Source organism: Equus asinus, chromosome 18 (genome assembly GCF_041296235.1).
Source record: "Equus asinus isolate D_3611 breed Donkey chromosome 18, EquAss-T2T_v2, whole genome shotgun sequence".
Classification (NCBI taxonomy): Eukaryota; Metazoa; Chordata; class Mammalia; order Perissodactyla; family Equidae; genus Equus; species Equus asinus.
The window spans coordinates 138,508-158,528 of NC_091807.1; the positions used below are offsets into that span (position 1 = coordinate 138,508).

Genomic DNA, 20,021 nt, shown 5'->3' on the forward strand with positions numbered 1-20,021 from the left:
TCCCGCCGGGCCCGCCCCCGCCCACTCGACGGGCCCCGCCCCTCCCACCGCCCCCTCCGCTCGACGGGCCGCCCCTTGACCTGGGCGCCTGGCCCCAGGCCCAAGTCGCGGGCGTCCTGCCCCTCCTGTCGCTGGGCCTGGGCCGTCCTCTGTGACCTGGAGCTGTTTGTGTTTGAGCTCCTGCCGGGTCTCGGAGGCTGTCGGTGGCCGTCTGCTCCAAATGGGCCGTCGCTTAGCTTCGGAGGCCCTGCCGCTGAGCGCGGCTGGTCCAGTGGGGCGGTCGCTCGCGCCCTCGTGGCCGGGCGTCGCTGGGATGCCCGTCGAGGCTTCGCGTCCCCCCTGGGCGGGCGGGGAGGCCTGCTCGCGGGGTTTCCATTTTGTCTCTTGCGCTCCCCGTTGTCTTCTGACTCGCTGGTTGGCTAGGACTTTAAATTAGCCGTTCAAGCAAGTGCGCCGTGTTTTAAAATGTAAACAGCGGAGCGGTCAGTACAGAAAACTTAGCAAGTACGGACAAATCCCACCTGTTTCCAATATCCTAAGACTAGTGTTGATGCGCGTTTCTTTCCAATGTTCTTAATTTTAATTAAAAATTTAAATTATTAAAGATTTCACACATTCAAAAGAAGTTACGTAACAAACACCCATGTACCACCCTCCCCCATTTGCCTCACTTCTCTCTCCTTTCTGTTTTGGTGAGGAAGATTGGCCCTGAGCTAACATCTGTGACAGTCTTCCTCCACTCTGTATAGGGATGCCACCACAGCGTGGGTTGATGAGAGGTGGGTGTGTCCGCACCAGGGACCTGAACCAGCGAACCCTGGGCGGCTGAAGAGGAGCGTGGGAACATAACCACCCTGCCGCCGGGATGGCCCCATCGCGTCTGGCTTGCTTGAAATAGGTATCAGTAAAGCATCCTTTCTTTCCCTCCCCATGGGAAATCATTGTCCTGAAGCTGGTGTGTATCATCCCACGCGTGTTCTCAGACTTTTTCTAGTGAATTTGTAGAAATAGTGTTTGCTAGCTGTTTTAGAATAGATAGCATCTGCTGTGCTGTGCAAACTTTGTTCTTACAGTTAGCTATAATGTGTTTGCTTTTAAAAATCTTTTTAAGGGTACATTCCGATCATTTTCAAAAGGGGGTTGGTGTTAATATCCTGAATTTCCTCATCCTCATCCACATCACCTAAGCGTCAACAGATATCAGTAGATAATCTCTGAGAGGAGAAATTGAATCTAACTTTAGTGGATATTTTTATTTCTTCAATTTAATTTAAAAAATCGACGTCATAATACACGCATATGGTAAAAAAGTCTTGAGGCTATGAAGTAATTGTGGAAGTTCTCCCTTTTATGCATTCTCCCTCAATCTCTTGCTAATCTTTTTTCAGTTGTATTGTGAATATCTTCCTAATTCAAATTATATTTCACTTCCTCTAAGGTTTCTTTTGGTGAATAAAATTCTTAGTTTTAATAGTCAAATTTGTCGGTCTTTATAGAAAGTGCCTTCTGTGTCTTGCTTAAGAAATCTTTCCCTGCCCTGAGGTCTAAAGATATTCCCTGTACTTTCTACTAAGAATGCTGACGTTTCTATCTTAACATTTACATCCTTGAACTATCTATCTGGGTTTTTTTTTTTTTTTTTTTTTTGTAAACAGGTGTAAGGCAGGGAGATAATTTTATCTTTTTATAAATTGGTCATTTTTCGCTCGAGCCAATCGCTTGGGGATGCATCCACCTGGGGCCACTTCCAGTTATCTCCTTGAAGTTTTTCAGACTTCTACATGTGGCATGAGTTAGCCACAGGGCCAATTTGTGGTAATTAATTATTAGGTCAAGACTTACTTGAGAAAGGCACGGTCAAGACAAATTCCTTTGCCACTCCATCTGCATGGCAAAGTTTGTCTCTGATTTAGTTTTATTTTGGAAGTAGAGCCATTTGGAGTCGTGGCTTTATGCGGAGACCCCGCATTAAGTTTCCCACATTTGGCAAGCCCTGAGTTTTATTTACTGACCCCATGCCAGCTTCAAAGCAGAATCACAGAGTTGTTAGGATTTAGCAGAATCCGCCAAGGTGGAGTCAATTTTGTCATTCTGTTACCTCCAAGGCTTCCTGATTTGGCTCTGATTGAGGGGACGTGGCTTGAATACCGGCTCCAACATCTTCTCGCTGTGTGACTGAACTGCACAAGTTATTTAAACTCTCTGCACCCCATAAAGTAGAACCAAACGTCCCACCGAGAAGACTTCCGGCACATCGCATCGCGTGCTTCCATTTTCTGTGCGTAGTCCTGGGGGACGCAGTCTGAGGGCCTTTGGGTTCAGATAATGAAGTATGTGAGTGAATTGGTTTCGTAATTTCTCATTGAGAAGCTTTGTTCTTCGTTAGTTACTTCACTTCTTAGACTCTTTAACTCTGAAGATAAAATCTCTATACAGTGAGAAATATGCAAAGCATAATGAAGACATAACACTTTGCACTAAATATTAGCATCAAAATGCATGTGTGTATGTGAGAGATAGTTGGAAAGAATGATTAAAATGAGGAAAGTAAACTAGTAAGGAGACATTTAACAAGTCACTGTCAGAGCAGGAGCAATCATGCAGAAAAAGAATACACAAAAGCCTACTAGTTCTGAACAATACCTGGCACTCTTCTGAGGTTTAGGGGCATTTACAAACAGTAACTGTCCACTCGTTCCCTCAGATGGGTGGGTGGACGGCCGCAGGGGTGCATGGATAGATGCAGGGTGGGTACGTGGGTGGATGGGCAAATAGAGAAGGAGGCGCCGTGCCACACTGCTAAACAATATTCAAGTAAAGTAAATGAGAATCTTCACTGACAGGCTACTTAGAATACAAGGATAATTTACAAAGAGCATTTCTTTATGGACAGTATCCATTCGGCAAAACCTAGTTTTCAACCCCATCTCATCTATCCTATGCCCTCCTCCTCAATATTAGTTAACTATTATTAGTGTTTGGATTATCCTTTCATTTAAAAAACATTTTGTGTAAGTATCTGGGAATTTTTGCTTCTACCTTTTTGGTAATTTTACATGTATTTTATTGTACTTTTCCCACTTTTATTAAGCTTTTCCCACTATCTTTTCATTTTGAAAAACTTTAAACCTGTGGAAAAATTGTAAGAACATTAAACTTATACTCTACACTTTTCATTTAGTTTTGCCAGTCTTTAACATTTTGCTTCATCCATTTTATCTCTCTACCCACATGTGCTTTTTCATGAACGATTTGTGAGTTAAATTGCGGATGTCATGACGCTTTACCCCAAGTACTTCAACATCATCTCCCAAGAACAAGGACATTCTCCTACATAGCCATATAAAAAATTATTCACTCAGAAAACTTAACATTGATCCAATACTCTGTCTAATATGCAGTCCAAGTTTAATTTCCCCAATTTTTCCAATAATGTACTTGGTAGCTATTTTTTAAAAGTCTCTAGTTCAGTCAAGGAGCATGCACTGCATTTACTTGTCATGTCTCTAGTCTCTTTTAATCTAGAATCACTCTCTGTCGTTCTTCTAAAAATCTTTAATGACACTGATATTTTTGAGATATTTTAAATTCTTTACTGCGGGAAATTTCAAACATACAAAAGTAGAGCAGATCGTACAAATGAATGGCCGTATGCTTATTACACAGCTTCAGCAAATAGCAACTCATGAATTATCTTGTGTGAAAATAAACACAGACCACCCAAACGGGAACAAGCAAAGGTCATTTATTCTGACCTCGCTATATATAGCAAGGGAATCAGCCACCGTCACTTGTGTTTATCAGAGACTCAAAGGCAGGCGAAGGAGTGGGAAAACTTTACAGAGGAGGAAAGAGAAGGCTTCAGGTACGCCTGAAGGAGGAGGCTGTTGGCATGGGGAAGCCGTAGCTGGGCTAAGTAGAAGCAGGGCATTATCTGTGATTGGTTAGAGGTGAATATTTGGGCTTCTCCAGTTGGTTCTAAGTTGAAATTAAGGGCAAACACTAGGGAAGCTATCACTTATTAATCAAGTCTTGGCCAGTTGGTGTTCACTGCCGTAGAGTTTGTTTGGCTTCCTAGACTGAGTGCTGTGGACTGTGGGTCAGAGTTCCATTTTTGTCTTCGGTCTAGCCATTGCCCATTTGTACATTCAGTCTCTCAGTCCCGGCTCCTGGCCATCCTCTCATCGGTGAGAGGTTGACCGATTCAGGAAAAGCTAGAAATCTGGATCTGCTTAGAGATTGTTCAGTTGTCTTCACAGCCCACTGAACTGCAAGATCTTCTTGCCCTTTCTGTTGTATCACCCTGGAGATCATCTGATGAGGGAGTGACTGTATAGAAGCATTTAAGACTCTGGATAGAATGTGTCAAAAGAAAATTCAGAGAGTTTTACTTGAGAGAATATTTTATTGAGTTTGAAACAAGCTGTTTGCAAACAGAGGGACTGGCAAACAACAAGTGGCTTGGAGTCCTGCCCTCAGCAGTCGCGGCTCAGTTTCTAAAGTGAGAAGGAGCAAGTACATCGCTTTGTATTGTGACAGGCTCCTAGAAACTTAACATTCCTTTTAGGGTAGGAGTACTCCATAAGCTTACTTGTTTGTAGCTGATTAGCTAGGAAGCTGTAAGGTCACGCTGACATGAAAACTTAAGTCTTGGTTGAGGTCAGAGTCCGCCTTTCAGGAAAATCAGGCCAGTTTTAAGTTTTGGTTACGTGACTGTGAGCGTTTGGTCTAGGGGTATATTCAAACTGTGGACTCCATTTTGGTTTCTCTTTAACAAATGCAGTGGATCAGCGGCATGACCACTATGATAAAAACAAGAACAATTAATAATTACCGTAAGATGCTTTGGAACTGGGAATCCTAATCGCCCCACCCAGGCCAAGAGAACAAATTCCACAGGCCCTGAGGATCACTCTGAGAGGCAAATAGCTTTTTCCGTAAGGCGTTCTACAGCTTATTCCACCTTGTCCGTTTCATCGATCTAAGTACAACAGGAAGTATTAGCAGTGGCACAGACACCACCAAGACCAGTCAGCAAGAAATCTAGAGCAGGGCAACTGTCCATCACTACTCACGCCAATGAGTTGAGACTCATCTCTCCTACATCTAGGGCAGAGGTAGTATCATTAATAACTTCTGCCAGAGTTAGTGACAGGTTTCTTCCTATTTTCTACTTCTTTTCTTTTCTATTTTGTATTTGTCTTTTCTATTTGTATGGTTCTTCCGATGGGGCACTGCTCTGACTGTTCTCGTAAACGACGAGTCAGTAATTTCCCTGGGTAGTGTGCCTGAAAAAGCAAGAGTGGCCTCATTTTGGAGCTCATATCTGAGTCAGAATTTCCAGCCTTGGTGGTTTATAGAATTAGGATCTCTGTGCACAGACAAGTGTCAGAGTTTTATTCCTAAAGAGCGTGACATGTTGGTCTGAGACAAACAGGATCAGCTATTCTGGCCACAAAGGATGTAGTATCCAGTAGCGGTGCATGGAAATTCAGGAAAAATGACGTGAAGTTGGAACCAAGACCTTGCGTTAGCTGGGTTACACATTTGGCTCTCTTTTAGTCTCTTCTCAGTAGTATTTGGCCCATTGCTCTACGAAGGGGGTTGAATCCAAATTTAGAATTATCTTGGGTCAGTCAACAGGTTGTAATAATCGTCTGTCAAATCTCCTGTAAGCTTCTTCCGGGAGAGAGGAACGCTAGCAAAATCACAGATTGATGTGTTTAAGGTCAGTTGTCCATGATGGAGCAAATGGAAACACCATCAGCTGCAATACTGATGTTCTTATCGTGGGGGTCTTGTGATGGATGGCATATCCAGCAGTCAGTATGACTGAGGGCAGTGGTTACTGTTCAAGATAATCTAAGAATGGCATTAGAATGATACATTCTGACCTAACAATTATAGTAAGCAGGGGAGAAAAGAAATAGGGCTATTATAGGTGGAGGACAACAAGGGGTCTGGAGAAAATGAGAAAAATGATTACAAACAAGCAGACAAAAAATGAAACAGGAACTAGATAGGTGTCTTGGTCCAACAGTGGACCAAGAACTATCTGTGGTCAGGGGTCATCTGTTTGTTCCAAAGGTCTGGGCCAGCTGTCTGCTTTCCAAGATTTGCTTCCGGGGGATCTCGGAGAGTCCTGAGTTTGAGGTCCCATATTGGAGTAGCTTTCCAATTGTGTGCAATTCTGAATAGTTTTTTTAGTTGTGAAACATGAACCCCAGTGTTGACTCCTTGGGGTTTCACTGCTTACTTGTCAACAGCACCTGATAAAGGCCCTTCCAACAAGATTCAAGAGCAGTTTTCTCCAGTATCTCTTCCAGTCGATGAAATCTCCTGGTGGAAGCTTATGAAGAGGTTGTTTAGGAAGACATTGTGGGAAGGTGGTCTTCACTTTTGATGACAGAGGTGGCTATAGTACGTGAGTCCTTTGCAATATTTTGCCACATCTGCCGCAGTTGGCAGAGCCTAATGTAGTAGGTGAAATCTCTACATGCGTGGGCCTTCCAGTCACCAGCTCACAGGAAGATGAGCAGTGTGTCCCGGAGGGAGTAGACTGTCTGACCATAAGGGCTAGTGAGAGCGCCTTTGGCCAAGGGAGCTCAAGGGCTTTTGAAAGTTTTGCTAATTTTAATGTAAGTATGTGATTGATCCTTTCAAGCTTTCCAGAAATTGTAGTTTTTGAGTAAGAGAGAACACCTTACAAAGTCCTTTTATAATGGTTTCTGTAAAGTGTGTGTCTCAATCACCTGGTATTACAGTTGGGATGCCCCCAGGTTGCAAACACAAAATCAAGCAGCCTTTTAGTGACCGTAAAGGCTGTAGCTTTTAAGCAAGGAAATCTTTCAACTCATGCTGAGAACAGACATACAGCAAGTAAAACATATTCAAATCCCTTGGAGGGTGAAAGCTGGATGGTCCATCTGAAGGAGGTGAAAGGGCCCTTGAGGCTTTGGTTCCTGGCCACGTCACCTTTACAGTTTTTCCAGGGTTATGTTGTTGACAGGTGACGCATAATCTGAAAATAACCTCAGTTGTCTTTTAAAACTTTGTCCGTCAGTGTTGATTTAAGATAACCAATTTGTCGACTTCATGATGGATAGCTTCATGGATGAAGCCAGCTAATATCCATGCGAAATCATCTGGAGCCACCAAGTGGCCATCTTGAGAGAGCAGGAGATTATCTGACTGAAGGGCACGACCGGATTTTTGCATTCTTCCTTTTCAAAATCAGGGGCTAAATATTGACGTTTTATAATGTCCTCTTTGAGTCCCTCCAGAGATTTATCCTTCGAAGGCTCAGCTAGGATCGTAACTTTGGTTAAATTGGCTGGTTTGGTCAAACGATATGCTAGAGCATTTCCTTTCGCTTTCACATTCTCTCTTTTTACGTGGGCCTCAACCTGTATAAGAGCCTCTCTCTAGGAAGTAGGATTGTATCTAAAAGTTCCTTAACTTGTCCATGTTTCATGGGCTTTTCAGTAGAGATGAAAACCTCATAAAACATTTGTTTCCAAAGCATCCTCCTTTGTTTCTAAAGCATCCCAAAGTCATGTACTCCTCCCAAAGCTTGCCTGCTCTCAGTGGATACGTTGACTCTGAGGCCTTTGGCTAGTTGATAAGCTCTAGTAAGGCAGTAAGCTCTCCCATCTGGGCTGCTTTTTTCTCAGGTGTAGGACTGTACCCCAGAGGAGAGCTTCAATTAGTGGTGGCATATCCTGCTTGATAACCTCCCCTTGCAGTTTTGAGGTCTGACACATCAACAAATAATGTTAGGTCAGGGTTCTCAATGGGAGCCTCTGATGAACCTGAGCGAGGCACAGAAAGGTCCCCGAAGTGAGACAAGCCTGAGTTCCCCCTTCTGGTAGGGGCAGATGAGTGGCAGGGTTCCGGACACTGGAGCAGTGAATAGCAATGTGAGAGGGAGAATGTAACAAAACCTCCCGAGAGGTGAAAAGGCTGTTTGGGAGGTGCGTGTCCTCAGTCGCTGGAAATATCTGTGCTGCAGGAGGAACCATTAGGTCCGGTTAAGAGCCTAGAACTGGTGGAGCAGAGGCATCCAGTTTTGCACAGGCAGCTGCTGCCTTAGGACAAGGGGCTGAGCCTTTGCAGCCGGGCCCAGGGTACGGCTCCGGTAAGCAATGAGCGTTTGATGGTTCCCATGGAGCTGAGTTAAAACCCCCAGAGCTTGTCTCGGTCACTCATGGAAAGCTACATAAAATGGTGTTTTGCAGCTAGGGATGCATAGGGAAGGAGGCTGCCAAGAGCACAGCTTAGCTGGGAGAGAGAGAACTGAGCTGCCAGGGGTCAGAGCAGCCAAGTAAGGCAACAAGCCAGAAAGGACAGAGTTAACCCTTTAATCCCTCACTGAAATGGTCTAAGCAGGAGGTTGAACCCAGAGCCTCCCCACGCTCCATTTCTCTCGCGGAACAAGGTCAGGTACACGAGCGCTGACATGGGGGTCACTCACGGCTGAGGGAGAACAAAAGGCTCCAGCAGTTTTGGGGACCCTGGGGTGGGCAGAGGACGGAGGAGGAGGGAGAGGAGGAAGAGCTTGGAGTGGGAAAGTCCTAGATACTGGGTCAGCGTGAGGAAGAGTGTCTTCGTGGCTTCCTGCCTTTCCTCCCCACAGCCCCAGCCCGTGAGGACCCCTCAGCAGGGGCTCCTGAAGAAGACCTCTGCCCAAGGCCTCAGATAGAGACCTGTGGCTGTCAACACTGAGAAGAGCTTGACGGTCAGCGGAGCTGAGTCCTTGACGGCAGCTGCCTTTGGGGACCGCAGTGCGCGGCTGGGCGTTCTCTGAGTGGAGTCTTATCAGTCGGCTGCTTTTTTGGTGGACTGTATTCTCCTGTTCGCAAGAGGTAAATGGCTTGACACTTTGGATGTCTAAAAATGTTTTAAATTCTCCATCTGTCCGTAGTTTGCCTGGGTTATATTATCCTGAGTTTTAACTAATTTTCTTTCAGAATTTTTGAAGCAATTATCCATCGTCTTCTGGCCTCTAACATTGCTGGAGAACTGAGATGCCATTCTGATTCCCATTCCTTTTCTTTTTCTTTTTCTTTTCTTTTTGAGGAAGATTAGCTCTGAGCTAACTGCTGCCAATCCTCCTCTTTTTGCTGAGGAAGACTGGCCGTGAGCTAACATCCATGCCTGTCTTCCTCCACTTTTTATACGTGGGACGCCTACCACAGCATGGCTTTTGCAAGCAGTGCCATGTCCGCACCTGGGATCCGGACCGGAGAACCCAGGGCCGCCGAGAAGCAAACGTGCGAACTTAACTGCTGTGCCACCGGGCCGGGCCCCATTCCTTTTGTTTTCAGCCTTTATTTTTTAGAGCAGATTCATGGCAAAATTGAGCTGTGAGTTTCCATATAGCATCATCTTCCCGCACACGACACAACACGGCCTCCCCCATGCTGCGCCAGAGTGGAACATCTGTTAGCAATTAGTGAACCTACAGCGACACATCACTATCACCCAATGTCCATGGTTTACATTATGGTTCACTCTTAGTACTGTCCATTCTCTGGCTTTTAACAAGGTTATACTACCCGCTATTGGAGCATCACACAGAATAGGTTTCCATCCCTTTTATGTGTTAGCTTCTTGTTCTGTCTCTGTAGATGTTTTGCACCTTCTCTCTGTCCTTTAGTGTCCTGAGAAAATGCCAGTGTAATTTTCTTTTATCTACTGCATGGGGCAGTCAGTGTGCCTTCTCTATGTAAAAGCACAGGCCCTTTCAATTCTGGGAAATGTCTTCAACTATTTCTTTGATAATTTCCTCCCCCACATTTTCTCTGCTCTTATTTTCTGAAATCTCTGTTAGTTGATTGCTGTATTCCTGTGGTGAATCTTCTAGACTGTTCTTATATTTTTTCTTCTTTTTCTTTCCTATTTTACAAACCTTTTACTTTTTGAATATTCTTTTTTATAATCTATTCTTAGTTCATGAATGTAGTATCTTCTCTTATCTTTCAGAAGACATGAATTAGCCTTTTGACGTTTTCTTCTGTTTACTACACTGCTTCTATTTTCACAGATTTCTTTTTTCTCTTTTACGCTAGAGAGTTTCTTGCAATATCTGCTTATTATATGTGGCTTTTTCTGTGTGAGAGCTGATCTCTAAAAAACTTGATTGGCAGGTTTGTGAGCAGGGGTTTAATCTTGTTGACTCAAGGGCTATGTTGTAAAATAATCTGTCTCAATAGTTCGCCAGCTTTAACCACGGCAAAATCACCTGGAGCTCAAGTTTCAAAACATAGACTACTGACCTGCCACCCCTCCCTGTCTTTAGAGTGGAGCCTTGTTCCGAAGCGTTGTTCATCACCCAGGAAACTCAGTGGGCAAGCCCTTTCTCCCCAATGTCAGGGTCAGTGTTTTTGTTTGTTTGTGTTTTCTTGAATGAATCAGTTTCACCTGAGAAGAACTGTCGACTTTTCTGCCTGAAAGGTACAAACCTGTGTCCCAGGATTCTGTGAGCAAGTGGGGACAGATGAGTTGTATTGATCCCCTTGTTTGCTCTTGGTCCTCTTTGCTCTTACAGCGCCATTGACCCAGAATCCAGAACCTTCTGGCTCTTCCAGTCTTTTTCAGATAGGCCTTTGGTCAGGCTCAGGAGCAGCATGGGGGTGGGAGGACATCTTTCTGCCTCTCATATAGCCTTTCAGCTCATTCTTCTATGCTCATCCCCACTTTCAGAGGTACTTGATGCCTCTCATTTCTGAGGCAGATTGGGATTCTACAGAAAAAATCAGCCTTCTTCAAAGCTTAGCTTGCAGCTTTTTCTGGTCTTCATCAAATGCCACACTTTCATCTTCTTTCTAGCTTCCAGTGTATATATATGTACACACACACAATATATGTATACACACACACACACATATATATATATAGCTGCCTTCTTTCCACCCATTCTTTATCCTTGTGCCTTTATGTATTGTAATAATCTCTGTACTGTCATTTTAGAGGGATTTTGGCAGAGCGTCTGATAAATGCCGTGTGTTTCAATCTGTCATTTTTTGAGGCCTTTCGTGTTTCATATTTTGGATCTTGCCTCATGCTTGACGAATAGTTTGGTACAGAATTTGAAGTTTAAATAACAGAATTTAAAGTTTCTGTAGAATTTAAAGTTTAAATAATATTTAAATTATATTTTATATATAATGCTAATGATACATGTCCAAGTTGGAACTCTAGAGTCTATGTTAAATGCTTCCAGTCTTTAAAAATGGGAGGAGATACATGAACCACGAAGTGAACACATGCCCTTAGAAGAAGAGCAATGCCCCTCCCGCAAGACAAAGTAAAATGGGGCATAAATAACTTCTGTAAAGGAAATTTTAAATGGTTGAAATTTTGCATTACACCAACAGCTGATGGTTAAGGGAAAGTAAAATAAAATGAAAGTTGGGCAAGAGAATTAGACATGAGGGAAGAAGCAGCCCCACGCAGTGGGCAGCATGGTGCACAGGCCTGGGGAGCCGCCTGGATCGGGCTTCCAGAGAGGCTGGTCAGCCCTTTGCCCCAGCCGCCGCCTCTCATCCTCCAAATGGCTTCTGAGAAAGCCTGAGTATCAGCTGTGGGGACATACCTTTACCTCTCTGAAGCAATAAACATTTAAAACTTTAGCTCAATCAAGAGATTCAATTAGACTGCTGTAGGCAAGACAAAGACTCTTTCTATTTTACTCAGCATTTATAAACTTCTCTTTTGTAATTTTTTTTTTTAATTTTTTGAGGAGGATTAGCCCTCAGCTAACATCTGCCACCAATCCTCCTCTTTTTGCTGAGGAAGACTGGCCCTGAGCTAACATCTGTGCCCATCTTCCTCAGCTTTATATGTGGGACGCCTGCCACAGCGTGGCTTGATAAGCAGTGTGTAGGTCCTCCTGGGGATCCGACCCAGCGAACCCAGGCCAATGAAGCAGAACATGCGAACTTAACCGCTGTGCCAGGGGGCTGGCCCCAGCATTTGTGTACTTCTAATGAATACTTCCCTTGTGGTGATCTGAAGCATAGATAAGTTAAATAGCTTCTCCCAGTTTCAGTTTCCTGATGTGGATAAGACAGCACCCTGTTGCCTGACAGGGACCTGCAGCGAGAAAGCCCCCCAGAAATCCCAGCTTGTTGAAGGGGAGCAGGTAGTCTCCCTCCCAGACAGCCCCACTGCTCCTTGCCTGTCTCTTCTGCCCTAGGCAGGTTTTCCAGAGAGGATCGCTTTCTCCTGAGGGCATCCTCCCTGGGCGGGGAGAGACCGGAACCGCCCCCCAAATCATTGCGGGGTGGGGGGAACCTTTTGGGAACTTGGAGGGACAGAGGGCCCCCAGGAGGTCTGCAGGTGGAGGGCGAGCTTTCCTGGCACTTGGAAGTGAAGGCCAGAGGTGGGATGCAGAGATGCACAGAGCAGTGCAGGCCGGTGCCCTGCAGCCAGCCTGGCCCAGGTTGGCAGAATGCCTGTCCCACCGTCTGGGTCGCTTCTCCGGGTGGCGGGGGACGTGCGAGGTCCTGACGCCAGCTGGAGATCAAAATGGGCAAGTGGCCAGAGCCAACTGGTATTCCTCAGAGGTCTTGAGAGCTGGAAGGCTTCAAGAAGGTCTTACTGGACTAGTCAAGGCTACCCTGGTGGGTGCAGTATTTGGTGAGTGAAATCGCGTGGGTGCCCTGGGAAGGGCCCACTCTGATGCTACCACTGCCCTCATGCTCCCTCCTGCCCACATTCCCTGCCACAGCTGGTGCTGCCTGGACCTCCTGCCAGTGACGCTGGCTCTTTCCTCACAGCCTCGCAGGGCCTGGGATCCAGCTGTCTGGACCTGAGCATGCCCTCCCCCCACACAGGCCCAGTGGAGTCCACCTCCCCAAAACAGAGCCCCGAGTCAACACTTTGATCCAGGTGGACGGCAGCTTCGAGGACACCCTGGAGATCACCACCTACAGAGCGAAGCTACTCAGGGAAGTGACCCAATGGATTATCCAAGAGTTGGTCAAGTGGCACTGATGCCGCCAGGCCCGAAGCAAGAGGCTTGGGTGCGGGGGACAGGGCCTTTGTACAAGCAGGCTCCAGTGGGAGGGCAGGTTTGTTCCTCCCCCTCAGAACTCTTCCACAAAAACTGGAACCCTGACTCCTGAGCCGGGAGGATCGTTTAGTATCAGTATATCCCACGGGTGGACGACCGAGGACCGAGTTCTGCAAGTGGGAAGAGCTGTGGCCTCCCCGGCTTGAGGAGGTGTGCGATGTGGCTGTCACGTGCCTATTTTAAAATGTCAGGTCGCACGCCTTTAATTCTAATTTCGCTGTTCTCTCTTGTGCAGGGAAGCGCAGACCTGAGGAGGCCAGGAAAACCCTGGAAGCTGACTCTGGGACAAACAGAATGCTGTTGCCCACTGACTGTGAAGGCCACCGCCCACTGTGCAGGCGAGCAGGGCTGCAAGTCCAAGGTTGACCTGTTCCGGTTCTGGAAGTTGGAGAAAACAAGAATGCACTGGTCCCCGCCTTGTTTGGGCTTTCCTTGTTTATTGGCGCGCACAGGTTTATTTCAGGGCTGATCACCAATGTAAAGAGACGGAGAAGCGCAGCTCTGTGCAGATGGACTGGAGGGAAAGTGCGCGGTTTCCCTGGAGGTGGAGGTGGAGGTGGAGGTGGAGGTGGAGGTGGGGTGGGAGGGAGATGGGAGAATTGGCCTAGAGTCACCGCGACCCGGGCTCCATGGTGCCCCACTTTTTAGTTTTAATTTGCTCATCATTAGTGCTTTGTGTATCTCCATTAAAAATGTTTAGTATTTTGAAGTCATCAAGATATTTTCTGACATTGTGTTCTAAGAAGAAATTTTGATTTGCCTTTCATAGTCCCGTAATACAATTGACATTAATTTTTTGTGAACAGTGTGAGATAGAACTTAGCTCCCTTTTCTTCTGTAGACACACCCTGTATGTTCCAGCATACCATTGCTGTGCTTGTGTAGTGCCGCCTTTGTCAACATGAAGTGAATATGAATACGCACATGGCATATTGTTATACTCCGTTCATTGGCACGTTTGTCCATTCTTACATCAAAACCATAATGTTTTAATTCCTGTAGTTTCATCATAATATTTGAAAACCTAGAGAAAGTCCTGATGCCTTATTCTTTTTCAAGGGTGTCTTGAATATTCCTCACCTTTTGAATATTCATATAAATTGCAGAATCCACTTGCCAAATTCCACTAAACAGTTAAAATTGTGGTTAGGATTCCTTGAATCTACAGATCAAGTTGTGGAGAATTGGCATGTTACGGTACTTAATCTTTTAATGCATGAACTTGGTGTCTTTAGCCATTTATTTAAGTATTCTTTACTTTCTCTCAGCAACATTTTAGAATCTCTATATAAGGGCCTTGCATATGCGTTGTTAGCCTTAACCCTTAATCTTTGCTATTTTTGATGCTTTTAAAGTAAAATTTTTAAAAATTCACTTTTCACTACTGGTACATAGAAATAAAATTTATTTGAATATACTGGTCTTTAATCAAGCAATTTTGAGCAACTGACATTAATTTTAATAATTTAACTGTAGATTCTTTTGGATTTTCTATATAACAAATTATATCATCCATAAATACCAGGAGTGTTACATCTCTCCTTTAAATCTTTATACTTTTTGTGTTAGATATAAAATATGGGTGTAGAATCTTTTTCCGCATTAGTTAAGACCTCCAGTATACTACTGAACAGGGGTAATGACAGTGGGCAACCTTTCATTATTGCCAATAACAGAGGGAAAGCTTTCAACATTACACCTTTAAATAAAATGTTTTTGGATGTATGTAGAGGCTTCAGTTGACTAACATTTTATCATTATCTGTGTTCCCGTTGTTCATTACATGTCCTACTTTGTAGCAATGACTGTTTTCCTTTGGTTCTACCAATTATTAGGTGTATATAATTTAAAATTGTTTTTCTTTGAATAGAATCCTCTATCTTACCAAGTCTTCCTTTTTATCAGCAGTAATGTTTCTTGCCTTACAATCTACTTTGATATTAACACTTCTATCTGTTCGTTTGGGTGTAGAGTTTACATACGATATGCTTTCTCGTACTTTTAACTTTTCTGTATTCTTCATATTTAGACAGATTTCTTTGAAAACCTGTCTATATTTCATTTTAAGGGAAGCATTTAGTCTCTTTTCAGTTGATGTAGTTATTGACCTATTTGAAGTTAACTCTTTGTTTGCTGTGCCTTTTTTTATTTTAATTTTTTTTAAAGATTTTGTTTTTTCCTTTTTCTCCCCAAAGCCCCCCAGTACATAGTTGTGTATTCTTCGTTGTGGGTCCTTCTAGTTGTGGCGTGTGGGACGCTGTCTCAGCGTGGTTTGATGAGCAGTGCCATGTCCGCGCCCAGGATTGGAAACAGCGAAACACTGGGCCGCCTGCAGCGGAGTGCGAGAACTTAACCACTGGGCCACGGGGCCAGCCCCTGCTGTGCCTTTTCTATGTATTGATTTCTCCCTCTCTTTGTATTGATTTAATTTCTAAAATTTTTCTTCTGTTAGTTTTCAAGTTATAAATATGATTTTTATTACTTTACTGGTTTCCCTACTTTATCAAAGTCTCAAGTTAATTGGTACTTATGCTTTTTTCCTAGAGAGTTCCTATTTACCTCTTCCTGACTTCTAGGTTATTATTGTTGTGTGCAGTATTTAAATTATACATATGTTTAAAGCCATTACATATTATCATTGTTTTATATGTCCTTTATTTATTTGGAGCTACCCACATACTTATTAATCTATGCCTCATTAATCCCTAATCCGCTTTTGCTTCTCCATCCTGCTATCTGGGACGTCCCCTGTCTTCCTAAAACATAGCCCTTGCTATTAACCTTTAGCTTGCTGTGTTAATGACGCATCTCAGGGGCTTTTTTCTATAAACGTTTTCATTCCTCTTCTGAAAGATATTTTTGCTTGGTATATAACTCAACTTTGTCCTTATATCTTTCAGCACATTAAAGCTGTCTTTCCATTGTGATCCAGCTTCCATTTTGGCTGTTGAGAAATTAGGTATAAGTTTGAGTTTTTCTTCTTTGATGTAATCTTTCTTTTACTCTCTCTTTCTCCCTTCCTTTCCTTTCCCCTCCTTTTCTCCTTCTTTCCTTTCTTCCTGTTTTACTTATTTTTTCCCCTTTCTGACTGCCATCAAGTTTTCGCTTCGTCTTTTTCTTTTTCATATTTTTGTGATTTTTTTATAATAATAAGTATAGGTGGGGAATTCTTTTTTTGTCATGTATGCAATCCATTGAACTTATTGATTCTGTGAAGTCATTCGTCAGTTTTAAAATTCGTAGTCATTTTCAATTCAAATGTTGCTTCTACCCGTTTCTATCTTTAACTTCTGGGATTATCATTATATCCATTTTAGAATTTTTTAGTATATTCTCATGTGCTCTCTCTCTCTTCTCTCTTCAAAATTTGCCTCTTTGGGCTTTTTTTCCCTTTCTTTTCTGGTATTTATCCTACTCACTAATGTTTCTTTATTTGTGTCTAAGATGTGCACTTTCAAACATGTCCACTGAGTTCTTAATATTATTTACTTTTCAGTTCTAGAATTTTTTATTTAGTTCTTTTCTAAATTCGCTTTGTCCTTTGAAAGCTGCGTTCTATTTCTCTGTCAAAACATTTAAACTTATTTTGTGTTTGCGTGAATCTAGTGAGCATAATTCCATGGAGCTAGTATTGGGAGTTCAGCTGAGCTGAGAGAGAGGTTGCTGAGCTGTCAGATGTCAGAGTAGCCAATTAAAACAACAAGCCAAAGAGGGAAGAGCTTAGTCTTTAATCACTCACTGTGACGGTGGAAGCAAGAGACAGAAACCGGAGAATAGACTGACTCCCCTCATTTTATTTTCTCCCATAGGGTGGCAGCACACTGGTCCTGGCCAGGTGACTCAGCACATACATGAGGGTCATCACACTGTTGAAGGAGTCCAAAAAGCGTTCTGGCAGGTTTGTGGACCCTGAGGCTGAGGAGAGGATGCGGGAGAAGGGCCAGGAGTGGAAAAATTCGGGATGCTCAGTCAGAGTGCAGAAAATTGTCTTCAAGGTTCTCCTCTTCCCCCGTAAGGAGACCTCAGCGGAAGCGCCTGAGGAAGACCTCTGTCCAAGGCCTCAGATAAAGAGACCTGGGAATGGCAGCACCAGGGCTAGGAATGCAAACATGGAACAGCATGCCTAGCCAGATGAGGCCTGTCACATAAAGCCTTTGTAATTTCCATGGTCGGGCCTGAAAAATTACACATAGTGTCTTAGTCCGTTCAGGCTGCTATCACAAATTACCACTGACTGGTTGAACTAAACAACAGGCATTTCTCTCTCACGGTTCTGGAGCTGGAAGTTCCAGATCAAGGTGCCCAAGATCAAGGCGCTGGCAGATTCACTGTCTGGTTAAGACCTGCTTCCTGGTTTATAGACAACCATCTTCTCACTATGTCCTGTCCTGGCAGAGGGGGGGCGGGGGGTCTGGTTCCTTCCTCTTCTTATAAGGGCACTAATTCTATCCCTGGGGCTCCACCGTCATCTAAACCCAATTAACTAAAAGGTCCCATCCCCAAATGCCATCACATTGGGGATTGGGGCTTCAACATAAGAATTGGAGGGGACACAAACATTAAGTCCATCACATATGGGTTTTCAACAGGAGTTGGACTCCTCAGCTAGTGCCTAGTAATTCTGATGTCGGGAGTCGTTGCTTGTCTAGTGCTATTATGGGTTGTTACTTCTGGTCTTGTTTATATTATTTTCTCCTTATGAGCCTATTTATCTTTGGCTATGAGCTACGTATTTCACTTTCAAAATTGCTTGTAGAAATAATTTGAGGCCTAGAATTATTTTCCCCTTCTTAAGGTGGCACCATCAATCTGGAATCTCCTTAATCCAATTTTAAGGACTCAGATTTTTGTGGGCCAACAAGAGAGCTCAAAGTTGGGTTGCAGCCCTTACGAGGGCTTAATTATTTCTGGTTCACTTTTATTTCTAAAATGTGGCTGTTCAGAGTCCCACTCCAAATTCCTGGGAAGGGGCTTACCAAAACGCCAGTCTCAGTAGGCTCTGGACTGAAACCTTTGTCCCCCTAACCTCTTCCATCTGCCAAAAATGTAAGGTAGCCTCTCATCAGCCTCTACTGGGTTTGCAAATGGCCGTGAGGCGAAGGCAGTTGCCAAATGTCAGGTTCTGCTCTCTGGATTTCTATTCTACCTGAGACCCTGGCCTATTAATTCTTCATTACAGCTGAGGCTCCAAAATGCCTGCCAGCAGATGTTTCTGTATAAAAACAGAAAGAGAAAGAGAAAGAGAGAGAGCTCACGTTGCCTGGTTCCTGTATGCAAAAGTTTCAACTACCACGGCTTAAAGAAGACCAGTAGTCCCACAAGGTGGTTTTCATGTCCGTGACCCCAGTGTAGAAACTGTGCTGCTGCCTGTTCAAAGTTTCTGCTACCTGTTCAGTCTGCAGATCACTAGCTAGATCACGAAGGCACATCATGATCAGTGACAACAGTGATCTGTCGGTGGTTACTCAGGGCATATCTGTTTTTCACGTCACACAGACGACAAAATGTATTGTTTTGTTGCCATCTTGTCTCCCCCCTGAAATGGATAATCGAAAGAGGGAATTGCCCAAGAAAGATGGAAATGCAGCAAAGAAGTGAAAAGTGATGATGCGAGAAGTGAGCTTGGATGTGATTAGGAGACAGCTGAGCAGGGGTATGATGATGCTGTTTGAGACACTGTAGGTGTGTGACCAGAGGAGCTTCATGAAGGCGAGCTTACCAACATGAACGAGCCCAGGCTGAAGACGTCCCAGGGGAGGTGACGCTGGTGAAAACTTGGACGTTAAGGGAACTCTGAAACATCGCAGGACAGTGAAAGTGCGAAGAATGCAATGTTGAAAGCTGATCAAAAGTTAGAAAGGACTAGGGCAATCCATCAAGTCATAGAAAATATACAATGCGAAGAGGCAAGCACTGTTGAAACTGCTCTTTTTTATTGAGGTAACGTTGCTTTATAGCATTGTGTGGATGTCAGGTGCACAGCATTATATTTCACTTTCTGTATTGATTACATCGTGTTCCCCACCAGAAGTCTAGTTGCCATCCGTCGTTGTACCCATGTGCCCTTTTACCCTCCCTCAACCCCGTTCCCCTCTGGTAACCATCAGTTGGTTCTCTGTGTCTATGTGTTTGGTTGTTTATCTTCCACACACGAGTGAAATCATATGGTATTTCTCTTTCTCTGTGTGACTTATTTCTCTTCGCGTAATACCCTCGAGGTCCATCCGTGTTGTCACAAATAGCAAGATGTCAAACTACTCTTAATATGATTTGTTTTTTAAAAATCACATTTAATTCTCAGTGTTTTTACTTACAGTATACTAAATAAATATCAGCCTTGCTATTTTTAAGTTTTCTATGTATTTTAAATTGCAAGTAAGAGAGTTTTTAATGTTTTGATGAAAAAATTTGGATGTCACTGGACAAGGGTATTTTCCCCATTGATTGATCAGATTGCCTTGTTCAGTTTCAGCTTGCACAGTAGTTTTTCTGGTCCTGCAGCATCCTTCCAAGTGAGGATTGTGTGTGTCTGCAGTTGTGTCAATAATATTGCACCATAACATCAACAGTGCATTTCAACTGTGTAAATAATGAGAAAATTGCCCCATCTCTAATTATACAGTGCTTGGGCCTACCAAAACTGTCGAAGGTGTTCTTAATACTTTACTGCCTTTGGTATACACAGTTGTATTAATTGTCTATGGCTGCATAACAACCACCCCAAACTTAGTGGCTTAAAACGACAATATTTATTATGCTCACAGATTCTGTGTGCTAATAATTTGTACAGGGTACAGAGGGAATGGCTTGCCTCTGCTCCGTGATGTCTGGGCTTAGCAGGAAGACTCAAAGGCTGTGGGCTGACGTCATGTGAAATCTAGTTTGTCGGTGTCACAATCCAATGTACACATCAGGATAGATGCGGAGAGGGCTGATGGCCACT

At 43.9% G+C, this 20,021-nt stretch overlaps 2 long non-coding RNA genes across 3 annotated transcripts; both read left to right on the top strand.

Moving 5' to 3' along the window:
* Positions 1 to 63: 63 nt before the first annotated feature.
* LOC123278129 (uncharacterized) lies at positions 64 to 13,522 on the top strand. 2 transcript variants are annotated; one of them, XR_011495301.1, is made up of 5 exons: positions 64 to 898; positions 2,106 to 2,278; positions 8,636 to 8,864; positions 8,970 to 13,228; positions 13,314 to 13,522. It is a non-coding gene; the product is annotated as an uncharacterized lncRNA (long non-coding RNA). The 2 variants fall into 2 exon arrangements; XR_011495300.1 differs by having other exon boundaries at positions 71 to 898; positions 12,840 to 13,228.
* A 160-nt stretch (positions 13,523 to 13,682) lies between these two features.
* Positions 13,683 to 19,409, top strand: LOC139040950 (uncharacterized). Its single transcript, XR_011495276.1, has 3 exons — positions 13,683 to 16,037; positions 16,888 to 16,976; positions 18,258 to 19,409. It is a non-coding gene; the product is annotated as an uncharacterized lncRNA (long non-coding RNA).
* Positions 19,410 to 20,021: the final 612 nt, after the last annotated feature.